A 15656-nucleotide genomic window follows, 5' to 3' on the forward strand; every position below is an offset into this window, starting at 1 on the left:
AAATGAGGGATGTCCAAGTGGCCTGCTTTTTCCAGGGGAAGCCAACAATCCACCTGAAGTAGTGCTGGTCTCTGGTGTGCAGGTCTGGGGGGAAAACCAAAATGAAAACGGATCCTGTAAGTGCAAATTCCAGCTTGTGCTGTTGTTTTCCAGTTTCTCCATGCCCAGAATGAAAATCCTTTGCTTTCTGAATTCTGAGACTGTTAGGCAGCCGGCTCGCGGAGGGGAGCCAATGGGATTGCATGCGGTCAGTCAGAGAGCCTAACTCCCTCCTCCAGTCATCAGGGGGCACGAGGCTGCTCCCGATTTAGCTGACCCCCTCCTGTAAGTGATCTTATACTTTGTTGGTCACATACATAGAAGCAGACATCTCTGCAGAGGCAAATGTGTTTAAGTGAATCAAGTGGATGAATGTCTTTCTCTCCATATACTCACTGTTTCTACCTTTGCTATGGAGCCCCAGTTTCTTCTGGACGTGTTAGGAGCCTTTTAGACTGATGAATTGGCACCGACAGAGGAAAAGGCAGGGGTGATGGAAGCTTGAGGAATTGGGAGCAGGAAGGAAAACTTTGCTTGTCCCCTGAGCAGTTGTGCTCAGTGGGCTGGATGCTCCCTCCCCTGCAGTGAGCATTTGAACATGTGGGGGTGTTTCTGGTTGTCACATGACTGGGGGGCGCTACCAGACCTTTCTGGTAGGTCCTGTAATGTGGAGACAATTGTATAAAACAAAGACAGGCTGTATCAGTTTCTTATGGCTGCAGTAACAAATTGCCACAGACTTACTGGCTTAAAATAACATAAATTTGCTGTAATTCTCAGTTCAGCCTGGGTCTCTGGTTGGGCTAAGGTCAAGGTATCAGCAGAGCTGACTCCTTTCTGGAGGCTCTAGGGGAGAGTCTCTTTCACTGTCTTTTCAAGCTTCTAGAAGCTGCCGGCATTTATTCCTGGATCCTGGTCCCTTCCACCATCTTCAAAGCTGGCAGGGTAACATCTTCAAATCTCTTTGAATTCCACCTTCCATTGTCACATTTCCTTTTCATGCTCCTGTCTCCCTCTTTCCATTACAAGGACCCTGTGATGGCACTGGGCCCACCCTGATATCCCAGCATTATCTTTCCATTTCGAGATTTTCAACTTAATCACATCTAAGTCCCTTTCATTGTATAGGTAACATATTCAGGAGCCCCCAAAATTAGAGCAGAGAAATCTTTGACAGAGGGCATTACTCTATCTACCACATATGCCTTCCCCCAGTGCCAAAAGCCATGTTGGACTTGATTTGCCAAGAGTTGGGTGGTGGTCTTTTCTTTTTGGTGATCGCAGGAGTTTTGTTTCCTTCTGATTTGATAGACCCGATGCTTTGGCAAGGGCTTTTGAGTAAATGAGTGGGATGCATGAGTAATGAGTGGGATGTTCCAGGCCAAACAAACTTTCTGGCCTCCTAAGACCAGTGCTGGGCAGTACTGATCATACCCATTTACCCCATCTTTCTCTGAACTATCAGTATGAGGTCCCAGATATTTTTCAAGTCTCAACAACATATCTTTGACTGGAGATTCCATAGTATGGCCAACTGAATTACTCTTTCTTCCCAGAAGCAACCCTCATGACTTCCCTTCATCGCCTGGCGCAGCTATGTTGGCCAGTTTCCTTACTGGTTTCACTTCCATCCCTGCTCAACCACTTCCTCCACACGTACTTAAATTTGTCAACCTAGATCACTGGTGGGTTTTGTATTCTTCTCTATGCTCTGTGTAATGTCCAGGTTTTTTTCCAATAAGTATTTAAATAATTAGAAACCCCTTTAACAAACTCCCTGATTAAGAACCATCAAGGGTGTCTTCCCTGTCTTCTAGGATTTGACTTTCCTTTCCAGTATGAGCTGTGTTTTTTTCTCAGGGCCCCTCTGGATCTTGCATTCCACCTCTACTATAACACCCACTCATTTCATCCATTTGCAGCAATTATTTGAGTATGGGCTGTGAGCTGGGCCCTGTGTTGTCACACTGCAGAATGTATATAGTTTACACTTCTGTCTCCCTTGTAGACTGAGTTCCGTGTGATATATAAATTTATGCAGACGGAATCTCTCAAAACTATACTGACATAAAGATATCAAGTTGACTACAATGCAGGAGGAAACACATTTTCTAAGAGGAAGACAAAGTTTTACAGCTGCTCTAAGCTGGCATGCTATTTTGCTGTATAGTAGCTTGACTATATAATTGCCAAGTGGTTGGTATGAAGTGTTGGGCTCGAGAGATATCCATCTTGAGATCTCCATTTTGGTTCCTTGGCCTAGATATTCTCATATCTTTTTCTGAGGTTAAAATCGCCAGAGTGACCTTGAGCTCCTAGTCCAAGGCCAGCTGATAAGACCTTGAGGTAGCTCTGGGGATAGAAGTCGAGGTTAGAAATTCAGTCAGGGGTCTACCCAGCCTTGATTCCAGCCCTGCCCTCCCCTGGGACAGCCCTTCTACTGGAGTGGACAATGTGTAGAAAGGCCGTGCCCAACAACTCATGTAAGGGAGCCATATTGGGCACTTGGACCATTTGGAACTTAGACTGAGACTTGTCAAGGGGAGTAGCTAAGGTCTTAAGACTCCCAATCTGTGACAACTATTGTATCCCTGGCTTTGTCCTTTCTTTATTCTACATGTTTCACCCTCCCCAGATCTAATGAAATTCTTGATCTGTGGCTTCTCATCAACCAGTTTACCACTTGTCGTCTAGTCCCTTCCCGGTGTCCCTGTCTTTCCTTATCTCATCTCTCTTCCTCTTCCTCAAACATTTAATGAGAAACTATTCCTGTGTCAGGCAGGCAATTTGATAGACAGAGAATGGCCTCATAAATAAATGGTTGATTTCTCTCTTTACCAAATATGGGTATTGAGGAATTGCTGTGTGTCTGACATTGGGACTAGCATGTTCAGAAGGTGAGAGATGAGAGATGATGACGAATTTGAGGAACTAAGACAGGTCCAGCCTGACTAAGCACAGAGTAGGAAAAGGGGGGCAATCTGAGCAATGATGCAGGAGGGGTAGCTAGCAGCCAGGGCATGCAGGGTCTTGAGAGCCATTTTGGACACTGGCCTAAGAGCAGTGGGAAACCATGGGAGCATTTAAGCTGAGGAGCGACATGGTAAGATATGTATTTTGTTGGTGTTTCTGTGGACAGCTGAGCTAAGAGGTGGGCTCAAGGAAGGTGGGGCAGTGGGAATAGATGGGAATGCAAAGATTCATGACATGAACAAATACTCAGGAGTGGGGCCCACCTCCCTTGGGAACTTATCAAATGTGGAGCCCCCTGCATTTAATTCTGTTATGTGCTGCTTAAATTTTGGTAACAGATCTCTCTAGTTTCTGAGGCTGTGTCCATGATTGGGGATTGGGCAGATAGGGGATAGCTGGGGTAGGATGGTGAAGTAGGTGGGAGGCAGTCAGGTGTGCCAAGTGAGAAGCTGGGGGTGAGTGGAGTGATGGACCCTGCATGTCCTTCTGGAGATGTTCTTGGGAACACTGATAAGGATATCTTTGGTGGTGGTGCAGAAGGGAGCTGAGGTTATTATTACTTGGCTATTAAAGGAATAGTGGTCTCTGGAGGGCTGTGAAACTCAGTTCTCACATGTTGTCATAGAGGACTGACTCTCATGTGACAAGAGGAAGGAGTCACCAACTCTTAGGATGCATTTTGGTCCCAGAATATTTGTGCATTTTCTGGCTGTGCCCCACCTGTTTGTTTTTCACTGGAATGCAGAGCCTCAGGACTGACTCGGTCTCACAGCCTTTGAAGACTGCCAGCCAAAGGAACTGGAATCTAGTTCGGAAGCAATAAGAGGTGATTATAAAATACGGAGAACTTATGGGCATGGAGTGCTTCTGTTCTAGGTATTGTGCTGTGGATTTTCATAACTTTTCTATAGGAGAGGGGAGGCTCAGGAGAGGTGAAGGCTGCCTGGCTGCTAGGCAGGGATCTCTCAGATCCTGAATCAGGTTTCAGTCAAGTGGGCTGACTGTGACTAAATGCTCAGCATTTGGAAAAGTGAACCCAGGCTGGGTGGGCTCCCACCCCAAACCTGTGGCCAGTTCATCCATGTATGAGAACTGAACTCCAGCCCCAGAGCCCTCTGCTGGGACCCCTGTGATCCTCACCTTCTGTCTCCACTACTGACCAGTGGCCCGTCTGCCCAGGGGAAACCCTGGTCAAGGCCAAGGTGTTCCTTAGGTGGGCTTCCTGCCTGCTGTCTAGGAACCCCAATGCACTCAGCTAGCTTGGTTCTGCCTCCCAGGCTCAGGAGCCACAGGTGTGCTGTGCTTGGCACAGCCCAGGTGAATATTGCTCCTGCAAAGCAGGTGCTCCACAGAGAGTTTTCTGGCTTCTGCATGAAAACAACAAATCACAGTCCTCCTTAAGGATGTAATAAATCAGATCCCTTTGGCACCTTTGTGAGGTAGACCAGTTGGCAAATCGTGCTGTGGAGGAGTTGATCAGCACTTAGGATGCTTATTGCAGAATGAATGGACCCAGTCAAAGGATCTCCAGGAAATAGAGGACCGTGGTCCCAGGGGTGGAGATGGAAAGTGATCATCCTGGCTGCAGTATGGAATTTCTGGAAGGCTATGGGTTCACAGGATGCTTTGTAGACTGTGTAAACTGTTGAGGCTCCTGGCCCCAAGGATTGCAGGCCTCACCAAGACCGATGTCATTGAGGATCGAAGTTCAAATATACTGACAACCTTGCGAGATCGTTACCGGAAATACTTTAGACAGAAAGGCTAAAGACAGCTGTTGGCTTTGAGCAAGTGTTTAAAGGAGATTAAGAATGATGAGCTACGAAGAAAGGCAAAATGTTAACTTAGAGTAAAAAGGAAACGTCTGTATGTCTTGAATGCCTCAGAGACACGGAGCTATATTAAATGTCAAATTAAAAGCCAAGTAATCAATGATAATAAATGCCAGCATCTTTAAAATGCAGCAGAAGTCGGCCATGGGCTCAGTGAGGCATGGATCATTTCTGTTCCACTGATCAAATTACCTTGGTTATATCTTCTCTGGGGGCAAAAGCCTCCACATTTGGAAAGATTGTGGTCAGACATTTAGGTGAACCTCCTGGCATGAAGTAAGAATTTGAGAACAGGGAAGGAGAGTGCTTAACACACACATCCTTGTAGTGAACACACACCACTGAGCTGCTTTGCTAAGTCTGATAAATTATAAAAGGCCCCTCCTGCCCCTCCTCACTTCCACACCATCTCCCTTCTAGAAGTTTTGAAAAATTAGCACTTGATCACGCATCATCTGGTAGATGTGACACATCTTTAAGTCATGTTGTAAAACCTCAGAACATATTAGTTGTGCCTACCATTACCCGCTGAAATCCATGTTTCTGTTTTGAAAGCTGCAATTTTCCAACAAATGTGTATTCCAAAGGATAGGCTGGACCGATAACTCCTGACCTCACTCCAGCTGAGCTCTCCAGTAGGTGGGGAAAAAGGAAAAAGAAAAGCTTCACTTGGTGCTCATTAGCTTAAGGAAAATGCACATTATGTTTTCCGGGCACAGGGTTTTATGCATCGCCCATATCCTGCCATGTTGAACTTTGTGCTTCCAAATGAGTCTGTGGAATTGGAATCCTATGTTTCTGCAGTTCTGAGTGGAAGGAAAATAGTCTGGCAAGCAGTACCTGGGCTGTGTCCTCCCCTCCAGTGTGAGCGCTCCTGGCTCTGACATTTGGAGGGCCAGTGCTGGGTCCCCCCAGGGAAGTCCTGAAGGTGGTTCAAACACTGTACAAGACTCTGGTCACTGGGAGGCTAACTGGCTGCTGGTCAGAAGTGATCCTGTCTACCTTCCCTCCTCCTCTCTCTTTCTCTCTTCTCAATTCTTTACCCCTATTTCCCTCTTTTTAAAATACCACAGTTTGAAGGGCAGGTTGGATGGCTTTGGGACTCCCCTCAGTTGGCCTTGGTCCCAGTATGCCCCCGTCACCTGATGTCCAGGGGGCACCATAGCACAATGGCAGAGAATGCCCTGTGTGCTGGTTGATTTTATGTGTCCCCTTACCTGGGATAAGGAGTGCCCAGAGGGCAGGGAAAATAGTTCTGGGGGTGTCTGAGGGTGTTTCTAGAAAAGATTAGCATTTGAATTGGTGAACTGAGTAAGCCTGGCTGCCCTCTCCCATGTGGGTGGCCCTTCAGATCTATGGAGGGCCCCAGTAGAACAAAAAGGTGGAGGAAGGATGGACTCACCCTGCTTGAATTGACCTCCCATTTTCTCCTGCCCTTGGACACTGGTACTCCTGGTTCACAGAGGCCTGTGAATGACACCACCAGCTTTCCGGGTTCTGACAGATGGCAGGACTTCTCAGTCTCCATAGTTGTGTGAACTAATTCCTGCAATACGTCTCTTCTTATATATCCCTGCACGTATTCCATTGATTCTATCAAGCCCTGACTAGTATACCCTCCTGACACTCGATTGTTAGTTGGTTTTCGGACCTACGACCCAGTACAAATCTCCCTGGTAAGCAACATTTGATCTTTGACCTTTGTTTCCTTTCCTTTTTTATTTTTTTAAGATTTTATTTTATTTTATTTTATTTATTTTACAGAGAGAGAGAGAACGAACAAGCAGGAAGCGTGGCAGGCAGAGGCAGAGGGAGAAGCAGAATTCCTGCTTCTTGATCCCAGGACCCCAGGATCATAACCTGAGCTGAAGGCGGTCACTTAACCAACTGAGCCACCCAGGCATCCTGAGGCCTTTGTCTCCTACACCTGAACAGCTTCAGAGGAAAGCCACCTACCATTGCCACCATCTCCAGGGACCTCATACACAGAAGCAGATAGCAAGAAAGAGCCCTATGTGTCCCCACGCCCAGGGCTACCATGGCCCGGCTCCTGTGTAGAAGACAGAGGAGCCCTCATACCCCTGCAGCCCTCAGCAATAAGTGTGGCTCACCTTGGCCTGGAGGCCAAACAGCTGGCCCTAACAGGGCCTCGTCTCCACCGCGGGCAGACAGGGATGGAGTGTGATGGACAACCCTTGAGCTGCTTTCTCTAGAGGCCACTGAAAATCACCCGTCGGAGGATCTCTATTACTTCCACCGTGCAGAATGGTGCCGAAGTAAGGATTTACACAAATCTTAAAAAACATGGAGTAGTGTGTATTTTAGATACTGTTGCCACATCTAATTAGCCATTGAAGTCAAAATGTTTCTAACGAAATAGGGAGTTCGCAAACGATTAAATGCGAGGTCCCATTTTTCCTTTTGTACATTAGAAACAATTGTACTAGCCCCATAATGTCGTCTTGAGATGTTATCTGAAGATGAGATTGCTTTATCAGGATTGTTCTAAATAGTCAAAAGAGCACACAGCTTCATTTTCCAAAAGCTGTGAATCAAATCTGTTTTATACAATCAATAATGAGGGCGCTGACCTCATTTCTTTGAATTTGCACCAATGTAGTGTTTGTGAGACTTCGAGGCATGGATTAATGGTGAGAAACCAGGTGTTTGCTTTCCTCCCTACTTCTTCCAGCCAGCTGGGTGGTGGCTGTGCCCATCTGACCCTGAGACACAGGCCAGAGCAGATCCTGTGAGGCCGCCAGGGCTTCTCTGCAGAGAACCTGACCTGGGCCCTGCTGCTGCGAGCCTCCTGTTCATCTGTGGGACAAGTCACCACAGCTGAGGGCCTTACAGCAGCAAACCACCCACATGTAGGAGCTCCCAGTTCTGTAGGTCAGGGGTCCTGCTGGGCCTCACTGGGCTAAGGTTGAGAGGTCAGCAGGGCCCGCCCTCCTTTCTGAGGCTCTAGACAGGAATCTGCTTCCTTACTTTCCCGCTTCTGGAGGTTGCCTGTATTTATTTCCCTCTAACAACTTCAAAGCCAGTGACAGTAGGTGGAAGGGCGTGTCCACGGGAAAACCGAGCAGGGAGCCTGATGCAGGATTCGATCCCAAGACCCTGAGATCATGACTTGAGCTGAAGGGTGATGCTTAACCAACTGAGCCACCCAGGTGCCCTTCTCTTTCCACTCATAAGGACTCAGGCAATTAAATGGATCCCACCCAGGGAATCCAGGATGACCTCCCATCTCCAGGTCAGCTGGCCAGCAACCTGCATCATGGCATCTGAACCCTAAGTCCCTTTGCCATGTGACACTCATAGGTTCCAAGAACAGGATACGGGCCTCTTGGGGAGGCATTATTTTGCCTGCCATGCTGACCGCAGGCCTACGTTTCTGCGTGCTCCGTGCTGCTCAGTCTACCTGCTCGGGGCCTCCTGGATTCTTTGCTTTTCACATGTAGGTCAGCTTCTCTACCTGGAGCCCGAGTAGCTGCAGCTTTGGGGAAGCTGGGCCAACTGGAACACAACCCGGAGACTGCGGGGTGTGGGAGCTCGGGGCCTTTACAGAGAAGGTGGGAGGACCCGCAGAAGGTGTGGTCCTGTCTGGTCTGGGAGGTGACCCAAGGCCATGGTGGAGGGGTGGGGCTCTGGGTAATCTGCAGGGCCAAGAGCCCACTGCCGAGTAGTGAGGCCTTAGCTGTGCTCGCCTGGACTCAGCAATGCCAGACAACCCGTCTCTTCCTGGGGACCACGCCGCGGTGTATACAAACCATCACAAAGACACAGCAAACAGGGCAGCCCGGGTGGCTCAGCGGTTTAGTGCTGTCCCTTCGGCCCAGGGTGTGACCCTAGAGACCCAGGATCGAGTCCCACGTCAGGCTCCCTGCATGGAGCCTGCTTCTCCCTCTGCCTGTGTATCTGCCTCCCTCTCTCTCTTTCTCTCTGTCTCTCATGAATAAATAAATAAAATCTTTAAAAAAAAGACACAGCAAACACTGGGATTATGAGGTGCAGTCTGACAGCAGCTTAACTCAGGAGAATAATTTACTTAACTCTGGATGACTAGGGGCTGGGTCTCCCCTTTCCCACTTACCGGAAAATCTATACTTGGCTGAAATTGATGTTTGATTTTTTTTTTTTTCTTCTGTATTCTTACATTCCTGAAGGTGACAAATAGTCTTTTGGCAAATACTGAATCTCTCTGAAATCCTGCTGACTGTGGCCTAATTTTCTTCCTCGTGCACATTGACGAGACTCCCTGCAGAAGAGATTGATCCAGCTTGTTTACAGTGGGGGGAAGCAATTGATTTTAATTAAATCCTCTTTTTAGAAATCAGCAGAACGTGTCCATTTTGGGGCCCCCTCTTTTCTCAACATTAATCAACTTGTTAAATAATTTCTTCTAATTTATGGGCCCCAATTAGCCTCTCTCTGGAGACCTGGAGAATTAAGTGAGACATACCATTCATTTCCAGTAACCTTGAGTCATTAATTTTGAATCCTCACATTCAGAGTTCAGGGAAATTATTCAGTAAGACTTTAGACCATTTTCTAGTTTTTCTTTTTTTCATTTTGCATTCCATGTGTCAATAATTGGCACACAGTGGGTAAAAGTGCTGTGGATTAGAATCCCTTTGTTGAAAGGGGTCCTACTACTGGCTCATCTGTCTCTCCACTGCTGGACTTCTCTCTGGTGGTTTCTCTGTCAGGGAACCTCAAACTTGAATGTACATGAGAACCGCATAGGGATCTTGTTAAAACAGCATTACAGGTCTCTGGTTCTGCTTTACTGGGTGGAGGTGAGGCTTGAGAATTTGCATTTCTTATTTTTTAAAATAAAATCATATATTTGAGGTGTATAATGTGATTTGATACAGTGAAATGATTACTACAACCAAGATCATTAACACATCTATCTCCAGTTAACCACTTTTTTGTTTTTTTTGTCATGGAAAGTATCTGAAATCCACTCAGCAAATTTTCAGTGTTCAAATTTTCAGTGTATTAATTATAGTTCTCATGCCCGGACATTAGATCTCTAGACTCATTCATCCTACACAACTGCAACCTTGTCCCCTTTGACTTCCCCCCACCTCCTCACCCCTGGTAACCACTGTTTGACTCTCTGGTTCTTTGACTTCAAGTTTTTTAGATTCCATATATAAATGAGATCATGCAGTTAAAAAATATTTTTAATGATTTATTTATGAGAGAGAGCATGAGCAAGTGGGGGGGAGGAGCAGAGGGAGAGGGACAGCAGACTCCATGCCGACTGGAGAACCCAACACAGGGCTCAATCTCAGGACCCTGAGATCATGACCTGAGCTGAAATCAAGAGTTGGATGTTTAACTGACTGAGCCACCCAGGTACCCCTGAATTTTTGGAAAAAAATTCTGTCTGCCTTATTTCACTTACCATGATGTCCTCCAGGTTCATCCATTCTACAAATAGCAGGATCTTTTTTAAGGCTGAATGATCCATTATGTATACACCACAATTTCTTTGTACATCTGTCTATTTACTTAGGTTGTTTCCATGTGTTGGCTATCGTGGATAAAGCTCAATGGACGTGGAATGTAGATCTCTCTTTGAGGTACCGATTTTAGTACCTGGAGAATTTGGATTTCTTTTAATTTTTAATTTTAATTCCGTTTGCCAACATATAACACCCAGTGCTCATCCCATCAACTGCCCTCCTTAGTGCCTGTCATCCAGTCACCCCATCCCACCACCCTCTTCCCCTTCCACAACCCTTTGTTAGTTTCCCAGAGTTAGGGATCTCTCATGGTTTGTCTTCCTCTCTAATTTTTCCCCATTCATTTTCCCTCCTTTCCCTTATAATCCCTTTCACTATATGAGTGAGACTATATGATGATTGTCCTCTGATTGACTTATTTAACTCTGCATCATACCCTCCAGTTCCATCTGTGTCAATGTAAGTGGTAGGTATCCATCTTTTCTGCTGGCTGAGTGGTATTCTATTGTATATATAGACCACGTCTTCTTTATCCATCATCTGTCAAAGGTCATCGTGGCTCCCTCCACAGTTGGGCTATTGTGGACATCGCTGCTATGAACATTGGGGTGCAGGTGTCCCATAGTTTCACTACATCAGTATCTTTGGGGTAAATCTCCAGTAGTGCAATTGCTGAGTCACAGGGTAGCTCAATTTTTAACTTCTTGAGGAACCTCCACACAGTTTTCCAGAGTGGCTGCACCAGTTCCCATTCCCACCAACAGTGCAAGAGGGTTCCCCTTTCCCCACATCCTCTCCAATATTTGTTGTTTCCTGTCTTGTTAATTTTAACCAGAGAACTTGAATTTCTAACAAGCTTCCAGGTGATGCCTATGCTTCTGGTGCATGGCCACACTTTCAGCAATGCTGGTATATCTAGACAGAATGTTTTTGGAGATCTGTGTAAGGAGGAACTTTGATGGGCTATGGGGAAGGAGGGCAAGGTGATTCTGTGTCATCAGACATTTTAATGCCACAAATGGCTACTTCTGAGGGACTCTAGGAAGGAAACATAAGATACTAGGTCTCCAAAAGGTAGAAATTGAGTAATGGAGGTGAGCTAAAAAAATAAATCTTATCATTCTTAACTTTGGTAGCCCAGTTTTCTCTCCGTGTGATAGTATACATGAAGAGTTTCTGTGTATTATCCCTCGTTACTTCTTAAAGTTTCTTTTGAAGTAATAGTTGCCACTAAATGCATCATCACTTTTGCTCAGATCTTTCGTGGTAATCCAGATTCATTGAAGTTCATCTGTATGCATTGCCTTTTTCTCCAGACTTTTCCGGAGAGCATAATTTGGGGAAGAAATGGAACTTCATTTGAGAATATAAATATCTTACGAAATTGCCTCTAAGATAGGTAAAAATTTAATTGGCTTAATTTTCAGAGGTGCCTTAAAAAATCATTCTATCACCAGTTGATGTCAATGAATAAGGACACCCCTCTGAGTTTGAGATTTCCTGCCTATACTTTCCATGTCTTATAAAAAAAATTTGGAGACCGATGTTTTGCCATGTTTGGGGAAGAAGCAATGATTTTGACGGAATGAAACTCTTTATAAGGCTTATTTTTAATGAAAATCATCAATGACTATAATAGGGACACACAAAAGTTAAAGAAGTTAGTGAAGGTAGCATCCTGATTTTTTGATACTTAAAATATGACTTATAAAACAGATTTGTGAGGGTGCAAATATTTATAGGACACTCTGTGTAGTCTGTAAACTATTTTAGTTAAGGGTTTTCCTTAAGTAGAAAGATACCCATCTGTGACGTAGGGTCTGATTCACTTTTCAAAAATTGAATGGCACTATTTTTGGAACAAAATCATTGTGAGACATGAGGTAAAGATGTGCTGGGCAGTTGGAGAGAGAAGGGGTGAACAGATAATCATAATTAGGAATTTGTGGAGTGTCAAGGGTTTCAAGTTTTTCAGTTACGTTGGCCATGACTCAGCACTGTTTTTTCTCCTGGAAGTGAGAGGAGTTTGAAGAGACAAAGCTTAAAGAAAGTCCCTGGGCGACTCAGTGGAAAGTGCTTGGAAAACCTGCAGATGATCTGGGGCCATAGTAAGGAAGAAACAAGAAATACGGAGAACCGTCAGAAGGGAGGAGTATGTGGAAGAGGACACGAGCCGGATTCATTGCTGCAAGTTAGTGATCCACACTCTGAATTAGGCTCTGGTCTCTTGAATTTGCAGCCCAGTTTTAGCTTTCCTTCCATATGTCCTTTTAATCGTCATAGTTGGTTATTTTTAAGCATAATTCCAGATTTTCAATGCCACCTCTACAAGGCTTTGTATAAATGCCAGGAGAGCCAGGCCAAGGAGGAGAACCAAGCAGGATTCTTCAGTTCACAAGGTGACTTTGTCAACTCCTGCTGGCTTACTTCCATGTTTTTTTAGTTCTCCTTTTCCTTTTTTTTCAATTTATTTTTATTTTTTTTTTAGCAGTCCTATCAGGAGCAGAGAACTGCTCCTGGGCTCCAGAAATATAGAGTGACAGAGAACAATTCCTGTTAGAATGTTTAAAGATTTTATTCATTTATTCATGAGAGACACACACACACACACACACACAGAGAGAGAGAGAGAGAGAGAGAGAGAGAGGCAGAGGCACAGGCAGAGGGAGAAGCAGGCTCCGTGCAGGGAGCCAGACGTGGGACTTGATCCTGGATCTCCAGGATCACACTCTGGGCTGAAGGCAGTGCTAAACCACTGAGCCACCCAGGCGTCCCAATTTCTGTTAGAAGGTTAAAGGCTCACCGACCCCTCTCTTCTGGACTCTCAAAGAATAAATAATGACTGCCCCCTTGTTCTGGGACTGTGTGTTTTTTGACTTGCAGCTGGAGCATAGAAGAGCTGTTATCCATGCTCCATTCGTTTCACGAGCCTGGAGGCCTCCGGTGCCTCACCTCCAGATTGCTAATTCAAACCACACTGCAGAGAAGGAGAAGGAGGGTCAGCCTTGCTTATTAAAGAGAACTGGAGCATTCCTAACAGGAGCATTCCTAGCGCTTCCCCTGGTTTCCTCAGGTTCCTCTTAAATACAGACCTTTCTCAGTAACCACCTCCTACTGTGCTTTGAGGCTCGGTTCAAAGAGTGCTTCCTCTGAGAAGACTCAGCAAGCCACTCAAGCACAAGCTGGCACTGTCCGTCTGCGTCACCCTCCAATTTTCACAAGTATCTCTAGGGTGCAGTGGCCTCGTTGTTTTAGGTTGTTTGCACTTCTGTGTTTACAGCTCCTAGCGTAGCACCAGGCGTGCAGCACTTATTCAGTATGTGTGACCAAACATGCTCCTTCATCCACGTTCAGCGCACATAACACGCATCTCAACACACCCCTTCAACTGGACCAAGGCCAATGTCCAAGGATAGAAGTATGCAAACTGAAACTTTTCCTCCAACTATGTTGGAGCCTTCATAGGATGAGTCCAATTCTCTTTTTTGAAAGGGCCAGTGTAAATAGAAGGACAGAGGTATCTGGGGTTAGACCTGGATGCAAGTCCTAACTTTTCCTAATAGCCACGTGCATTTGGACAAGCATTACTCCTGTCTGTGGCCATTTCTTCATCCATGGAATGGAACAGAAATAGCATCCATTATGAGTTTAATGGGAGGATGACATGAGATAATGCATGTCATGTGCTTGGTCTAGTGACTGGGATTTCTCAGCAGGGAATGGTGACTATTCTTAATATAGAGGCCATGGCACTTGGATGCTTGCTTTCCCGTCTTAAAATTTCTCCACAGAACACACACAGGCACACTCACACTCCTGTTTCTTTTTCTTTTTTTTTTTTTTTAATTTTTTGGGTATAGCTCAGTCTGTTTGCTTTTGTACCCTGATCAGTTTAAACCATTTTGCTTTTACCCCAGTCCTGAATATGGTTGTCAAGGACCACGTGCCCTTTCATTGTTTTTCAGTCTCAAAATTTGCTCTAGTCTTAAGAATGCGTTTCCAGTAGTATCCTTTGTGAAATGAATCTGTCTCCCTGGTGTAGGAAGGGTTTGAGGTGACAGGTTCCCACTGGGAATCATGCCCTCTTGGCTCTGTCCTGCAGCACAGATGGACTTGTGATTTATCCATCTGGTGGCCTTAAGGGAAAATGACAGAATAATGGTGTATCCAGATGACTCTATTCCTGAGACTGAAGGAAACATGATAGAACAAAAATCAGCTGGAGCACAGCAGTGACAGCATCCTTGTTTTGCATCTAGGGTATAATCTCAGGGAGGGCTAAGACTATTCCTCTTTGTGTGAAAAAGTCTAGTGTCCTAGAATGCCAGATTTAGAACTAGAAAGAAAACCTGTTGTCCTCAAGAGCACCCCATCCATCCCTGACCACTTCTTCCATTTTACAGACAATTAGACTGAGGCCTAGAGAAGAAAGGGAATGGGCCGCCCAAGGAATTAGTGGGAGAAACAGGAAAACAGGGCCCAGGTCTCATGACTCCCCTAAACATAGTTTTTCCATGGAATTTAAGGCTCTTTGGCCAAACTTAAAAATATTTGGAGATCCCCCCATAGACCTGGATTTCTGTGAATACCAACAATGAAAAGGAAAATAGGCTTAGATGACATTTTTCTTCCTTTTCTAAACTCTCCTTTACTCAATCTTTCCATTTCTTAGAAAGTCTGTCTACCTTGGTTTTTAGGAAAATGCCACATCCACTCACTGAATGCTTTATCTCTGCTTATAGACTCAACACTCTCAGGTCTTAGTTTATGTCCCATAGACACTTCACCCATACAGTGCTCCTAGCAAATATTAGCTAAAGGTGTGAAAGAATATGTGAACGTACATTTCTCTTACCTCGTCTTTATAACACCTCATCTGATTACTTTAGCATTGCTCTCCTATCCTATATGAGCTGAATATAAATAATTTTCAATCATAATGCTTTTAAAACTAGTACTGGAATCTTATGCTCTTCTGGGGATTTGAAGCAAGTTATGGTACCCCTAAATTAGCATAAGTATTAAATTTAGATTTTTATGATTCCAAATATTCTTTAAAATGTTCCCTTCAAAACCAAATTCATAGATTCTATGCTTTTCATTTGTGAATGATTTAGGATATTTGAATCTTGTTTGAAGTTAAGGTTATTACAGCTTAGTGATTAAGAGAAAGGACAAGGGAGTCAGATTGACTGTTTGGATGCCTGCCCAGCCTCTTACTCTCTGTACAGGCCTGGAAAGCTATGTAACCTCTCCGCAAGCTTTAATTTCCTCATTAGTAAAATGGAGACATAATAGGACCTACCCCATAGGATGATTGTGAGAATTAAGTGAA

The 15656-nt window shown here is 45.0% G+C and overlaps 1 long non-coding RNA gene across 1 annotated transcript in view; it reads left to right on the plus strand.

Annotated features, from left to right (window-relative positions):
• Positions 1-6580: 6580 nt before the first annotated feature.
• LOC112672606 (uncharacterized) overlaps positions 6581-15656 on the plus strand; it is a 73953-nt gene continuing 64877 nt past the window's right edge. The window contains exons 1-3 of the long non-coding RNA XR_003144382.3: positions 6581-7120; positions 11638-11720; positions 12342-12512. This is a non-coding gene — a long non-coding RNA (uncharacterized LOC112672606). The remainder of the gene's footprint in view (positions 7121-11637; positions 11721-12341; positions 12513-15656) is intronic.

Source organism: Canis lupus, chromosome 28 (assembly GCF_003254725.2).
Source record: "Canis lupus dingo isolate Sandy chromosome 28, ASM325472v2, whole genome shotgun sequence".
Taxonomy (NCBI): domain Eukaryota; kingdom Metazoa; phylum Chordata; class Mammalia; order Carnivora; family Canidae; genus Canis; species Canis lupus.